The sequence below is a fragment of the Equus przewalskii genome, chromosome 17 (assembly GCF_037783145.1).
Source record: "Equus przewalskii isolate Varuska chromosome 17, EquPr2, whole genome shotgun sequence".
In the NCBI taxonomy this organism is placed as follows: domain Eukaryota; kingdom Metazoa; phylum Chordata; class Mammalia; order Perissodactyla; family Equidae; genus Equus; species Equus przewalskii.
In genome coordinates this window covers 70,024,572-70,040,579 of record NC_091847.1, presented here as the reverse complement: position 1 = coordinate 70,040,579, position 16,008 = coordinate 70,024,572, and the positions used below count along the sequence as shown (strand labels likewise).

General features: G+C 36.6%; 1 long non-coding RNA gene across 1 annotated transcript; it reads left to right on the top strand.

Moving 5' to 3' along the window:
• The first annotated feature begins 7,571 nt into the window (after nucleotides 1–7,571).
• LOC139076841 (uncharacterized) lies at nucleotides 7,572–13,563 on the top strand. The gene is made up of 3 exons (XR_011528847.1): nucleotides 7,572–7,820; nucleotides 10,234–10,297; nucleotides 13,217–13,563. It is a non-coding gene; the product is annotated as an uncharacterized lncRNA (long non-coding RNA).
• The last annotated feature ends 2,445 nt before the right edge of the window (nucleotides 13,564–16,008 follow it).

The window sequence follows — 16,008 nt, the reverse complement described above, 5'->3', positions numbered from 1 at the left end:
AATTTTTTTCCCATATATCTCAACATGAATTTTAGGACAGATACACAAAAATCATAGTGAAGCATAGAGAGGTAAGGAAAAGGGAGGATTTTTATTTTGTTTTGTTTTTAGATTATTAGCTGTTATTTCTTAGAGCACTCTTAGGTTTAGAGAAAAAGTTGAATAGAAGGTACAAAGAGTTTCCATTTATTCCTTCTCCTCACCCTGCCACACCCCACCCCAGTTTCCTCTGTTATGAGCTCCTTCCATTGGTGTGGTACAGTTGTTACAGTTCATGAACCATTATTGAGATGTTATTATTAACTGAAGTCCATTGTTTACCTTAGGGTCCACTCTTTGTGTTGTACATATCTGGGAGTTTTGCCAAAAGTGTAGCGTCATGTGTCCACCATTATGATATCATACAGAATAGTTTCACTGCACTAAAAATCCACCTATTCATCCTTTCCTCCCACCTCCCAGCCCCTGTCAACCACTGATCTTTCGTCTTAATAATTTTGCCTTTCAAAAGAAGGGATTTTAATTCATATAACTCCTTATGCTAAGGGGTTCTTTTTTCTCAAGGATATTTCAATTTTGAATAGAAACGGTACAAAGTTCAAAAATTACATGATCAATGCCTTTGGAAGGACCAGCTGCGTTAAGCATTTGCTTAGGACTTAAACGTGGGAATTTGTGTGGCTAATTTATTTTGAAAAATAGAAAATATGGGCTAATGATGATAATATAGCCTTAAACTTAATTGTAGCAATTTAAAAACCCATGCCTCCGGGAAATGCTTTCATTTTGCCAGTTGTTTTTGACTGATTCTTTAGTAACCCAGATACAACTTACAGTAGTAAAGGCTCTTTCTACCCTAAATGTAATAATTGCTACATTTAGTTTATGGTGGGTCCATTTGGAAAATCAAAAGCCATCAGAGCAGAGGAGATTGGAGCCAAAGAGATAAGTGGCAGATGGTCACAAAATAGTTCCTTTACAATCCTGAATGGCCAAGCAAAGTGACAAACAGAAATGGGGAGCAGGAAGAATGGGGAACAAGCAATGTGATGCAGTTTCAAACTCACAACTGTTTGCTTCTCTTATAAAGTAACTTCCAATAATTCTCTGAAGCATTTTCAAGCCTCTTAAATATTGTACCAGGGGAGGGAGCTATTTTTGCATTGGTAGCGCTTCCAAGAATGAAATTTTGGCAAGCTCAGCTGTATTCCCCTGCTATACAGGGCATGGCAATGTTCATTACAACTGTACTGAAAACGACCCATTTGGTGTAGTACTAAATATGCTTTAATTCAAAAACGGATTCAAATTCCATGAAACCCAACAGTGAAGCAGAACACATTTTTTGTCTTTTATTGATAATGATTTTATCACACCTAAATTACTTTTTTATTTTTATACACAAAGTTAAAAGGTTTGTCACCATTTTTCTCTCTAAAGATAAAAACATTTATTATCTTAGAAAATCAGTTAGGTATTTTATGGGAAACTAAGAAATAGTTGTGACAATTATTTCAAGACCCTAGAGTTTATTTAATTCTCAACATGAGAAAGAAGCAAAATCATTATATGTTTGCTATATCAAGGACCACGACCCTAAAGTGTTTTGCATGTTGACTGTTTTAAATTTTTCTACTTTACTACAGATGATGCATATTCATTCATTATAACATTATTAGGGTGGTCTTCAATTTTGTTAAATAATAGTATTCAACTCCTCATAATTGAAAATCCATTTATTTAGCAGAAAACATTAAATAAAGATTAAAAGAAATATTTAAAATACTCAGTGGAAATTAAGATTTTTTAAGTACTTTTTTAAGATGTAAATTTCAAAAGCAAGGTACATATACTGTATTCTATTAAATGTTTGCATTAAAAAAAATTAAACATACCATATTTTTCTAAGATAACCAGAGTACAAGTCCCAAAATGTAACATGATGGAAAATCCACATAAAAAAGTGAATTGTAATTGGGACTGAACAGAATGGAGTTCCAAACCCAGAGTTTGAGCATCATTAGCTTAAGCCAACATTATGTAAATTTCTTCTCCAAAATTCAAGCTCATTAAAACATTCAATGAAAAGTAGATTTGTGTTTGTCTGTGCCCGTATCTATGTATTCAAAAAAACATATAAGATAAATGTATGTAATGATTGTCTCCTGTAGATTGGCATGAGATATTATAATATTAACGACTTTAAGGACAGTATGTTTGAACAAAGATCCTCTTGACAAATGTTGATAGCATGAACACATGGATAGAAAGAGCAAGCATAGACAACATTTGAATACATCAAACAAAGTTTACTCATCTAAGCGATGAAGTATGTTAGTATATTCAGGATGTAGAGAGAGAATGAACATTCTCTAAAAGAGCTAAAGGATTTCCAGCCCCCAAAACCTTAGCAGTGGGGACACAGTTCCAAATAGTGACTTCCAGTTAAGGGTCGTTTCAGGCGTTCTGAAACAAGTATAGCTGTTCTTATATAACTCTTGGGTAGTCTAGCATGTAGTTTTGCCTGGATATATGTTGTAAGCCATGTTATATGAGCCGTATCAATTTCTGAATTATACAAAGTACAGTATTGCTAAGGTGTGGTACATGGTATACTCAGGTATAAGCATTTTTCATGCATCATTCTCAATCTCTCCATGATAACACAGCTTAGTCCAAATATGTTCCTAAAATACTTTTGCATTCACTTTTAAGGGTTCCAATTATTCCATTAGTCCTGAACCATTGTCTGTCTTGGGATTTATGGGCATACGGGTAGTATAAATTTGGACATTCTTGCTTGATGGGTGAGGATATTATTATCCATAAGTCATTTGCGTAACTCTGTATCTCAAGTAACTTTTTTTAGATACAAACTGTTTATGCCATCTTTTCGACTGCTTTGCATTTTGTCCAAACACCACTAGGATGGCACCAGCCTAAGGCCTGGGAGCCTAGCCCTGATTCATCAAGTTCTTGAGCTACCTCTGTATGAACCAAGTGCTTTGCCAGCAGAGAAGTGATCCAACACATTTTTCACAGCCCCCTGGCAATAGCTTCAATTCCTTTGCTTGTGTTACAAGTTTGAGAAGCACTGCTTTGGGAATGATGCTAACAAAAAACCTTAATTTTAGTTCAGGGCTTGCTGTTCACTGTCTGTAAACAACAGAAACAAACAAAGAAAAATCTAGTTTTGTATTTCTGTTTGTCCTGGCTCATTGGGCAGGCTTCATCTATAGGTGTTTCCCCACGTGTAAAATGAATTATTAATGCATGCCCCTGGGAATTTAGGCAAAGATGAAGACGGCTCACGAGAAATTCACGTCTGCTACTTTTCCTAGCACATAGCAGATGCTTGTTAAACACGAATCTGTTCTTGAAATCTTTAAAATCTACCTGAGGCGTGTGATGGTTTCTGATACTGAAATCAGTATGACTTGTTTAAAACAGCTTCTTGCACATGCCAACTGCTCTCAATCCTTGTGCCTGAACATTAAATAGCCACCAATGATAAAAATAATATCAAAAGGAAGCCTCTTTATGAGCATTTGATGTCATAGATCTATACTAAGCAATTTAAAGACATTATGACATTTGATAACTGTAGCAACGTTGACATGTTGGAACTATTATTGGCATTTCCATTTTACAAATGAGAAAATGAGGCTTCGGTGAGTTAAAGGGTGGTCTAAGTTCATATGCCAGTAAGTGTTGGCGTGGTATTTAAACCTGTGTTTTCTGATTCCAAATTCCATGCTCCCATCCAATAAGCGCTGCAATAGGGCCACTAGCCAAGAATTAATGGCTTTTCAGGGAAAGAAAAGCAATATATCAGAACTGCCTAGAAAAAACAAAACTTTTCAAAATTAAAATGTCAAGTTAATGTTTGTTTACAGAAAAATTAGCTTAAGATTTCAAAGCATGATTTTAAGAACATCAGATGAAAGGGATTCTCACTTATCTTCTACTTCTTTAAAAAAAATTGTTTATAATGCTTTCACAGGCATAATCCATTACTTGTAATTTTGTGTTCATTAAACTGGAGTTTAAATGTCTCCTTTTAAAACTCATATCAGTAGTTAAAACAGCCATTGTGGCCTTTACATCTCTGGCTTCAGTGACTTTAGTCCTTTTCCGTACTAGAGCTTGGAAGCCCTGTATTTCTAAGTTTGATAAAAATGCCAGGGCACAGCTTGTCTTGGCCCCTGTTCGGGGTCTCAAGGGAACTGCAGGGTTGGAGATTCATTTCAGGTTCAGGGTCTTCTTCTAAGCTCACGTGATTGTTGACAAAATGGATTTCCTTGGGTTGGGTACTGTCTCCTTCAAGGCCAGCAGGAGACTCTCCCTGACCTCAGGGAAGCCCTCATTTTAGGCTAGACTCTCAGATCTGTGTTTTCTGATCCATGTATGGACATAACAACATATATCTCTCAGGGTTTCTTGTGAGTTCCAAACGAGATGATAACATAGCACCGTCTACACATTATAACTGTTCAATATTATTTATTTTTTAAATTAGAATCCAACTTTTTCCTTCATCATCAAAATAATCTGGGTCACCTTTCATTCTAGAGTATAGATAATATATAATTTACTTATACTTCTCAATTTCTAGGCAAGCTTTTATTAGATATTTAGTTTTAGAAATTTTATAAGTAAGGAAGTTAGAAAATGTAGCCACAGATGTAGGTAGGTGTGCAGATTTTGTGTGGAAGTAGAGATATTTTGAGTGTCATTGTTTCTATTTTCTCAGTTTAGTGGTGAAGATGATGGTGAGGTAAGATGTGTGAAAATGCCTTGTTTAACCATAAAATGCAATGTAAATATTAGAAACTTTGATACAGGCTGATGAGCACTCAGTCTAGGGAGAAAACAGGGAAATATAGAAGAGAATAGGAGGGAAGGTTATGAAGAAAAATCAGATTTAGAAAAACTCCGGACTTGTGTCATTGTATAATAGTTAACTATTAAACAGTATTTATGAAATAGGGCATTGAAGTGGGCAGGATTTCAAGAGACAGCCGCTTAAAAGTTTTCTACAATTTTTCTGTCAGGTGGACACAGGAAGGCACCCAGAAGACAGATCTCTTTTGTTCAGAGAAGGGCAAATTTTGAATATTCCTATTTGTTGTCTAAGGAAGCTCGATCTCGTTGCCCTAAGGATCTTTTGTGATAGATCTTTGATGATTTGTGATGGTCTTTTTGGTTATTTTTGAACTGATGCAAAGGAACTTCCTTGGAAAGAAAGGAAATAAGAGCTGCCCTGTTACCCTTTGAGGTTCCATGTTTTTATGATCTCTCTGATAAACAGAGGTGATTTTAAGATGAGTTTAAGTTGGCTGACTGTAAAAGGGCCTAAGTTTCCGATAGGGAGCTTGTCATGAAGGAAAGAGGGGCCTGGCTGGTGTCCTCAACTTAATGTCGCGATCTGACGGGCAGCACAGGAGGACTGGCTTTGTCCCAGCCTGTGGCTGACAGCGGAGCCTTCCTCTTGGCTGGATAAGACATCCCCACTGCAAGGCCATATTTGGGAGCAATGGCAGGTCCTAAAAATATAAACTGGAGTGCTCTCACTTTAGATACCAATCAAACAGGAGTCCTGTCCCCAACGAGGGAATGGGATCACATTCCTCAGGACTTCTCTGCTCTCTGAGGGTCAAGGCTTAGCAAGGGCTTTATTGACAGAGTGCAGGAGCACTAGTGTTAAAGGTGACCTCTGTGGCAGGGAAAGATGCAAGGAAAGCTAGAAGTTGGTGTCTGTGTTTGGATTATTAAGGATCTATAAGCAGATCTTTTAAATTTATTTATTTATTTTAAAGATTGGCACCTGAGCTAACACTGTTGCCAATCTTTTGTGTTCTTCCTTCTTTCCCCTAAAGCCCCCCACTACCTAGTTGTATATTCTAGTTGTGAGTGCCTCTGGTTGTACTGTGTGGGACGCTGCCTCAGCATGGCCTGATGAGCGGTGCCATGTTGACACCTAGGATCCGAACTGGTGAAACCCTGGGCCGCGGAAGAGGAGCATGTGAACTTAACCACTCGGCCACGGGGCCGCCCCAATAGCAGATCTTTTCCTAAAGTTTGGAACCAGACTTGGCTTTGGGCTGATTAAAACTCCAGTATTCTTTGTTAATTTTAGGTCCCAAGAATGAGAAACTGGATGGTCTGCTAATCTGGGCAGGTTGTGGCTGAAGTGATTAATTTGAATTAAAAAGCTGATGGAGAAGGAAAAACCAAATGTGCCTATAAAAGTACTTCAAGGTCTTCTTTAAATCAATGCCACCGTTCAGCCATTTAACAATCATTTAACAAACATTTTTTATCACTCCTATGTGCCTGCAACTTACTATTATGCATTAGAAGGTCAGGAAACTTCTTTGCAACACCACCAGACCGTAAGAGAAAGTAACAGACCTGTATTTATTTCAGAGTCACCTTGCAACTAATAACGAACAGAAAGTAGAACTCTGTTCTCAGTATATTTTCAAGGTAAACCAAGCAGTCACCCACGATTATTTTTCACATCCAATCTTTTAGGGAGTATCAACTTGCTTTGTTCCAGTTTGTGCTTTTTCAAAGCAAAAGCTCTGCATTAACAATATGCGACTGAGAGAAACGTGCACTGAAAAGGAAAAAAGCAGAAATGTCAGGCGGAGAACCTGGAAACAAGAATGCCATGGGGATAGTTTGAATTAAGGTGTACCTTCACAAGCTGAATGATAGGTTTAGAGTTGCTTCTGGTTTCTTAATTATTTGGGCACTGCATCTAAACCATGGATAATTTAGGATATTCTATAAGTAAAAATTTTTAAAAATTAGTGCAAGATAAGTTTTATTCTTGAGCCAACTATATATTAAACTAGCCATGAATTTTAAAAGTTCTGCGTGGAAATATTCATCACAACTTTCTTTGACTGCAGTTTCCTCGTGTATAGTATGTAGACTGACAGCTGATCTGTCAACGCCCTTCTAGATTCAATAATGTGCTCGATACTTAAATATACAAAAAAGGGTTAATATATACAGTCCCTGTTTTCTGGTGATATATCGGACAAACATATCTCCTAAAAAAATTAGAAACATTATAATTCAGTATTAAAAGACTGGAAAATAAGGCCGGGTACAAATGCAGAAAACCGAAGTTATTTAGTTGGTAGAAAATCTGCTGGGAGAGAATCGGCAATTTTGTTTGCCTTATGTTTGCTAGTTCAGGAAAACCTTAAAGTTGTAATTGACTTTTACTCGATTTGATATAAAGCTACTGAGAGTAAACATACAATTAAGTTCTACTTGGGGTTTTACGCTGACATTTTTAACAAATATTTTCTTTTCATTACTATGTAAGAAGTGCATCATTAGTCATTTGAGTAATACGGCCACCGACAAACATTTTTAAGGAGGTGCATCTTTTATGGTCCGTTGAAATACAACGGATCCCACGACTTGCAGATTCTGCATTTGCCAATCAGCCTGCTCACTGAAATTTGTTTGTGACCCCCAAATCAATACTCACGACGCTTTTCAGGTCATGTGCTGACCTGTGTGGACATGCGCAGAGTAGTGAAAAAGTTGAGTTGCCTGGCGTGCGCATGCCCAGCTGACGTGGACCAAGGCGCGGGGAGACGCAGCCTTCCTGTTTTAGCTCTTGTTCTGTAAATGAGTGTTCTTTCCATGGTTTTTTGGGGTGACGTGTTCAGCATTTTGGGGCTGTTTGATGATTCGCTGATTGGTATGGACCCGAAGGGCAGTACTGAAGTGCCAACTGGTGTTCCCGAGTGTGAGAACGCTGTGATGCGCCCGCAGAGGAAAGTCCTGTGTAGGTGAGCTTCCTCGAGACACGCAGTGCTGGCGTTGTTGGCCGTGAGTTCAGTGCTAATGAAACAACAGTGTATATCAGACAAGGGGCCTTTAGACGGAGATACACGTAAAACAAGGTTGTATATTGATGGATTGACATAATATTGTGATGAGAGTCTCACAGGCCTAACCCTGTATTTCTCCTAGGAACAATGGTTCAGTGTTAGCTAATTCAATGTTCGTGGCAATTTTATAGAACATAACTACACTGAATAATGAGAATGAACTATACTGGAACAAAAAGAAAATTTACCATCTAGACTACTGGGGGTGATGGATAAACGTCCACGTGTTTGTGGACAGGAGGCGGTGTATAGGAGTAGTTTTTCTGTTATAAAATCGCCAGTAGCCTCTCGTAGGCCTCACAGTAATGAAAATCAGCCTCAGACATAAGGTGTGTGATTTCATTTTGCACACACATTAGGTGGATGATGTCTAAAAAGTCTTTGTGCTAATTGACACGTATACAGAAAAGCCTGCTCTCAGGGCACATTGCAGTTTCTGTGCTTTACCACAACTAACAGTGGTGGCCGTGAGGCAGCAGGTAACTAAAATGCCTGAAAAGTGTTTATTCACTCACTTCTCAAACTTAACTTAAACCACGTATTGTTCTACTCATATCAAAAACATCTCAAAGTCTATGAAAGAGCAAAGAGGAGAGTAAATTCCAGTTCCTGATGGGAGGGTCATTTGGGAGTATGAGAAAGGAAGCCATTGGAGAGATTAGGTTCTTTTTATTTTTATTGAGATATATTTGACAGATAACATTTATTAGTTTCAAGTGTACAACATAATGATTCTATATTTGTATAGATAGATAAGATGGTGAATAATGAGGAAATCTCTTTCAATAATGTTTAATCTAGACAATAAACTTGTGCCCACTTAAATCAGTGAAACTTCAGTAGGCATTGGGTGTGAGATATTTTTAGAGTGATAGTCATAGTCAGTTTCAAGGAGAAGACATAGATGGAGAGTCTCACCTCCAGAATTTACAGTATTTCATAAATTTGTGAATTTGCACATTGGAATAGAAATAGCTGAAGCAAAGTATCATTTGAAAGCTTCTGCAGTAGAGGGAAAATCTTACTTTGAAGATTGAATTTAGAGCATTTGAAAACACGTAGAATGATATCCTTCTTCCGTTATCTCCAGTAAAAAGAAGTTACCTATCTGACACGGGCAGACGTGGACACGTACGGGACAAGAAGTAGATTAGGAATGTTCCACTTGGGAAAAGTAGTAGTGGATCTGACAACAATGATGGAAATAGATGGTAGTCCACTTCTCACTCGTCGTTATCAGTAATGCAGCAAGCAAATATTGGTATTTAATACCATATCCACCTTTTATTTATAAATACATATTTTGGCAATCTTGGTAATTTTCCTTAAGTTAACCATATAGTAACCTATTTTGAATTCAGCATGTAGAATATTTGAGTCTCCTTACATAATAACTTTTTGCTTTTATAAACTTTCTTTTAATGAGTTTAAATCTTGCATCCAGCCTGGATCCTTGACCTCTTTTAGGCACTCTAGCAATCTCATTCCTGCCGTTTCCTCACTTAGTATTGATGCATCAGTCCTGGCCAGACCTTTGTCTTTTCTGAATTCTAAACATATACATCCAAAAGTTGACCTCACGTTTCCACTTGGATGTTTCAAAGATCTCACAAAAATGAATGTGTCCAGAAAAGGCTTTCTTTCAAATATGATCCTTTTCCTTTGTTCACTCTCTCAGGGAATGGCGTATACATTTATTTAATTACAGAAGGAAGAAAGCTGCTGCTTCACATCACATCCAATCTGAATAAACTCTTGCTGATTTTTTTTTTTTGGCTGAGGAAGATTGGCCCTGAGCCAACATCTGCTGCCAATCTTCCTTTTTTTGCACGCGAGCTGCTGTCAGTATGGCCACTGACAGATGAGTGGTGTAGGTCTGCACCCAGGAACTGAACCCTGGCAACCTAATTGGAGCATGCTGAACCTAACCGCTAGGCCACCGGGGCTGGCCCAAACTCTTGTTGGTTTTAAGTTGTACGTCCTTCCCTCTGCATTCCCAAGACCCTAGTTCACGCTACCTCAATAGCTTACAATCTGGTGTCCTCAAATCCACTCCTCTTCCTGTCCAAATGCTTCTCTCAGCCAATATGAGTTCCAAAAATTGTTGGAATAAACAGTTTTCAAAAGTTACTTTTGGGAATTCATCTCCATTACTCCAAAAAATGTTTTTGTTTTCCCTCAATTCTTCATATTCTCCAAAATATAATGCTCCTCGCTACCTCAGAGCCCTTGTACTTTCTGTTGCTTTTAGATGCTCGTCCCTACTCCCCATCCCTTATCTTTATCTAGTTATCTCTTATTCATCTTTCAGATCTCAGCTGAAATGCCAGCTCCTGATAGAAAGCATTCCCACTCAATGCCTTCCTTCAAAAGGAGTAAGTTTTCTATAGTAAGCTCAGTGCGTATTGTGTTACTTCTTCATTGTTTGTCATTATAAGCTTAGGCATGGAACTTATTTTTTTTTCTCACTATTTTGAGGAAATACTCTTAGAATTAACTGATTAGTTGAAGAAAATGTTGGTATATTTTAAAAACAGCTGAACAACTCAATTGTTTGGGGGAGCATTGCCAGCAATCTGGGAACAGCCTGGGGTCACTGGCCCACCCAGCAGCACGGATTGTCCTGAGACCGGATGTTGGCTGGACCCTCTCTGAGGTCTATTTCCGAGATGATGATTCATGATATTTCCAAGATATTGGATCTAACCTAGACGCTTTTGCCTCTCTGTCATTTTATTTACCCAACATATAAGTGACAAATTGTACTCTATTTGTTTTAATTGTTACTGCTTACCAAAAACAAAACAAAAACCTGCAACCAATAGGGCTAACAGTAAAAAATAGTATATGTTTGGTTCTGGGACACCATGACTTTTATTAGTGGATATTTTCAATCGTTTCTCCCCAAGAAGCAAAGAACAATGAAACATTATACCCACCAAAATGGAAATGTACATATCATTGATGAAAGAAACAACAAATAAGCAAGAAAACAACACAACTAGCTTTCTTGAATTCAGTTTCAAGAACCTATTTAAAGAATATCATCATTCCCCTTTCTGTTTATTTTGAATAGTTATTTCTGATACTCAGTACTGCTGGCTCATACAGTATCTGTCAATGTTCCTATGAGCTTATTAGGTAGTTTTCAAATGAAATGTACATCAGAATTACCTAAGAAGCATTTTTAGAATCCAAATACCAAAGCTCCAAGTTCTGAATTGGAATTTCCAGTTGTGAGTCCACTCGTGTGCAATAAATACAATAGCAGAATCTTTAGCTGTAGAGTCAGGAAGGGGCATCCCTGTGCCGGAGGGTGCACATATTGGGAAGTTTTAGCTATTAAATGTTTTATGCCTGAGTTGTTTGTACTTTCAGATCTACTCAATAGGTCATTTTTAGACTCACTAACTTAATTTTCCTTCTAAAAGTGTGTGAATTGATATCATTAACAAGTAGGATTTATTTTAGATCTTTCATTATAGAACATTAGGTCTATAATAGCTAATGTATGTGGGATAAAGAGTAGCCTTCCATGTTAAGATTGAAATAAAATGTGCACATTGTTAGAGTGTGTAGGATGTAGGCGAAGAGAACCTTATCCGAATTTGAAGGTGGTTGTGGATTGTAGTGAGATACTCAAAACAGCGTTAGCGTCAGAAGTGTTGGTAGCATAAGTTGCGATCTAAAAATACTGTAAGATGCCTGAAGCATGGACAACTCTTTGGCCAGTATGTTAATACTCTGGTAGGCCATTTCCATTAGAGGTATTATTTCTAGAATACAAAGCAAATTCAGAGGTATTTGGTTCAAACTGACAACATTCTATGAACATTAGAAAGTGGGTGAGTTACTTGACAGGATATCCAGGGCACTCATCTACTGGCAATCAGAATGGACGACAAGTGGGTTCTTGTATAAATCAGAATGTTGTTGGCTGCATAAAACTAAAGCCAATTATATATGCCTTAAACATAGAGGAAAATATAGCATTTCACATAATTCATAAGCTTAACAAAATTGTAAATGACAGTTGTGTTTTTTTCCATCTTTCTGCTCTGCCATTCTCAGCATGTTAGTTTTAGCTGCTCAAAATCAAAAGATGCCTTTAGCAGCTCCAAGGATCACACATTCATACAATAATTAGTAAAGGCAGTTAAAGAGGAAGCAGCCTGAAAGTCTTTTCTGTGTGTGTCATTGACCAGTACTATCCCATATGCCTGAACTTGATGAGAGTTATAAAGCCAGCTATGTGTAGCTTAGACCATTCCTATTTAATTCTCTGGGGATATTATTCATCCCCAGAGGGCCATAGCTGTTCGGAGGAGAGTGAACAAACCAGAGTTGTGGTAGTAAAGATGACAAGTGGGATGACTGCTGGGGAGGTGACAATGGATTATCTGATGTCAATCAGCGTAGCTAAATAACAAGACATTTGGGCCAGATTTTGTATTCAGGAAAGTTGGAACTAGACAGCATTCAACGAGTGAGGGAAAACAATAAAGTGAACAGACACTGATAGTTTTGATTTGAGTAAGGTTCTGACCCCTTGGGAATTTTTCACACAGTTTAGCTAAAAGGCAAATTTTTCTCATGGTGAGAGCAGCCTAGAATTTGTAGGCCAGACTCAGAAATTGAATGTAAGGAGTGAGGAGATGGGGCATAATGACTTGTCTGGCCCCCCTTAAATTCTTCATTAGAGTTTATGCAGTATTGTACACACTATGGATGATTAATAAGTTATTTGAACTAATGGAGTTGCACAGATATTCGTTCTTATAACAATGAGTAAGAGCACGTATTGGTTCTTATAACAATAGCAAGTAAGAATTTCATTATAGGAATCACCAGTAAAGTGGATTATATTGCTGTCCTGTATGAAAGTGCAAAAAATGGTTCTCATTATTTGTTATGTCCTAAGACATTATATTTAAAAGTTGCCAGCTCAACTTTAATATTTTGGGAAAAATTATTTAACCAAGAATTATCCTTGTAAAGGAAGTCAGGAAAGTCAACAGGGAAGGGAGACATGACTTGAAGATCTCAGTTTATGATATTAAAAACATTGCCTTTGGAAGAATGTTCCATCACAATATTAAACTTTAACCTTTATATACTGTATGAGTTGCATATCCAGACTGCAAAATAATTGATTGCCAGCAAGTTCAGTAAGATTGTTTAGAGCTTAAAAAAGAACTCAATAATTTTTACAAAAAAACAAGAGTGTGGAATTAAAGTCCAATAAGCTCAGGTTTATTTAACGAAATGTTAATATTTCTTCTCATACTGAAAAGGTATATTGAGAAGGAAGCTGTGAACCTTTTACAATGGAAGTAGGGATTATGGGAAAGCACAGGAGGATAAGAAAGGTGAGCCAGTTTAAATGACCTTTATTCAAGCTTCACTGAAACAAATGAATAAGAGGATTTATCTAGCAGACTATAAAATAGAATTAGAAAAAAAGATCCAAATACCAATGAATATACTTTCATCAAAGGAAGCTTATAAATGTGTAATTATATGGAAAAGTATTTACTCTCGACTTTTAAAGTTATAAAAAAACAGTATTCATTGAAAATGTTATACATGATTCTGTTATGCCTAAATTAAAACATTAATAAATTGTATTTTGTTATTTAAACTGTTGTTACATATTTTAGTACATACCCAATTACTCAAATATGTCCATGTATTTATAGTCCAGAGAAAATTTTTTAAAAATCCAAACATTTAGATCGACTGTCAGAAAACTAACCATTAAGCTGTTCTATGTGCTCGTCTCTGGTATCTCAAAACCGATGATACGGTCTAAAATGTTCAGACACAGTAACACTAGTAAGGGAACAATGGATTTTCTTCTCTTGGCTTTTATGAAACAATTCAAAACTTATTTCATTGTATTAATTTTGTAACTATACCGGTGTACAATCTGAGTTTTATTTTCCAAATCATTTTCTTTAATGATCGTATAATGAAAAGAATCTCCTAATAGAAAAATGCAGAGCAGAAATTAACAAAGAGCTCTGAGAGTAAATTGAGGATAGTGGGATAAATATACAGAAAGCCTCAAAACCAGTATTTGCTTCTAAAAACTTCTTCTCTTTTAGATGGTGAACTCCTTAGGTGAAAAGACCCTGTTGGTATTTGTATATATTTTTTAATTCTGTGTTTCAGATATTTACCCAATATATTTACCCAAGATGCTTAACACATAATTGACACTCACTAGTTTCTAAATGATTTGCACTCTTATTCTTTCTCTAAATATCATTGTTTATGTTTTTGCTTGAATCTCTGCTCTTACACAGCTACTGAAAATGTTTGTTTTACAAAACATATTTTTGAGAGAATGTAATATGTGGGATTAAATTATTATCCTCTATTATTAACTACATTACGTGGATTCTGTAGATTGCGACTATCTACTTTGGTAACTACTAGCCACATGTCAATATTTCCATTTCGCTTTAAATTAATTAAAATTAAATAACATTTAAAATTCAGCTTAATTGCGCTAGCCACATATCAAGTGTTCAATAGCCACCTGTAGTTAGTGGATCCCATAGCTCTAATAGAACATTTCTGTCATTGCAGAAATTTCCACTGACGAGCGCTGTAACAAATTATGCCATGTGTTGGGGACATATGGACCAATAGCAAATTGGTTGCCTTATAAATAATCATATGTGGTAAATATTTCTAAAAGTTGGTCGTTAATCATTATAGGTACTCTGTACAAAACTTTCAATTTCCCAGGAGTGCAGATCCCAAGATTTTGTGCACAGTGTTAGAAATATTACCCTCTGAATTTGAAGCAATGGAAGTTAACATCAAATGGGAGAGTTAACATCACCTGGAAGAAATTAGCCATCTGAAGGTACAAAATACTCTAAAATGTAATTAATAAATATGAATCTAAAAGTCTGAGATTTCCAGTTGATTGTAACATATCTGAGGTAAGGTTACCATAGTAGAATCATTTTAAATGCCCTAGAAAAGCTATTGATATATTGCCAAAGTTTTTACAGCAATAATCTACAGAGGGAAAGAGATATGTTAAACACTAAAAAAACCATGCCACATAGTAGAAGAGTAATAAATCACACAATTCTATTAGAACTATATAAATATATCAAAGACCATACGAATATCTTTACAATGACATAGTGACAAGAATAAAATAGTTATTTATAAAGAAATTTAAATTTATAAAGGATTTTCTCATATGTTACCTTATCTTATCTCCACAATAATGTGAGAGAGACAGAATGATTGATAAACAAAATATTGTAGGTTAAACCTTACCTATATAGCCTTACCCCTATCTAGTGGAAGTCCCAATAAATCATAATGCCCAAACATGCTGGTGATAATTAATTTGATATACCATAACCTTGATACTGGGAAGAGTAGTATGTTAAGTAGAGGAGAGGAGAATTCAAGTCACTGGAAAATTATTCTCCTCATTAAAATGTAAATATAGGGGCTGGCCCCGTGGCCGAGTGGTTAAGTTCTTGCACTCTGCTGCAGGCGGCCCAGTGTTTCATGGGTTCGAATCCTGGGTGTGGACATGGCACTGCTCATCAAACCACGCTGAGGCAGCATCCCACGTGCCACAACTAGAAGGACCCACAAGGAAGAATATACAGCTATGTACCGGGGTGCTTTGGGGAGAAAAAGGAAAAAAATTTAAAGAAATTCTTTAAAAAAATGTAAATATAACTAGATTCAGTTTATAAATTAACAAATCCAAGCTGTATGTCAGAAGCAAGTCTCCATTATGACCCAACATGGTAAATAAGTAATGAACACCATATTGGGAAGAATTAAGAACAGAGAGAATATCTCTTTTTGAAGGAGTAAAAATATTTCACAGAGTGGTCTACATTTTGGACAGGGTTTTGATGTATGAGTAGGAGTTTGTTCAGCAGAAAGAATGGAGAAGAATATTTTAGACAGAGAGAACAACATGAGAAAAGTCACAGAATCACAGATGCTTATGCATTTGTAAAACAATGAGAACGTTAATGTGACTGGAACATGAAGAGTGGGGAATGCAAGGAAGGGAGAAAAGACTGGAGGAACA